Consider the following 220-nt stretch of genomic DNA (forward strand, 5'->3'; position numbering starts at 1 on the left):
TACCTAGGAGAAAATTTAGCAAAAATTTCAAACTTTAAGCAAAGTACTTTTAGTTAAAGTAGACCAAGAATGCTTTTTGGTGCAATATGTACCCAAGGCAAGTATAATCACAAGTACAAAAATCATTGCCCTTTTTGAAACGAGCGCGTAGCGTGATTGGTTCTTCATAGTAATAAAAGTTTCATGGATTAACATAAGTCGATTGACTCATCATTACTAC

Source organism: Schistosoma haematobium, chromosome 1, assembly GCF_000699445.3.
Source record: "Schistosoma haematobium chromosome 1, whole genome shotgun sequence".
Lineage (NCBI taxonomy): Eukaryota > Metazoa > Platyhelminthes > Trematoda > Strigeidida > Schistosomatidae > Schistosoma > Schistosoma haematobium.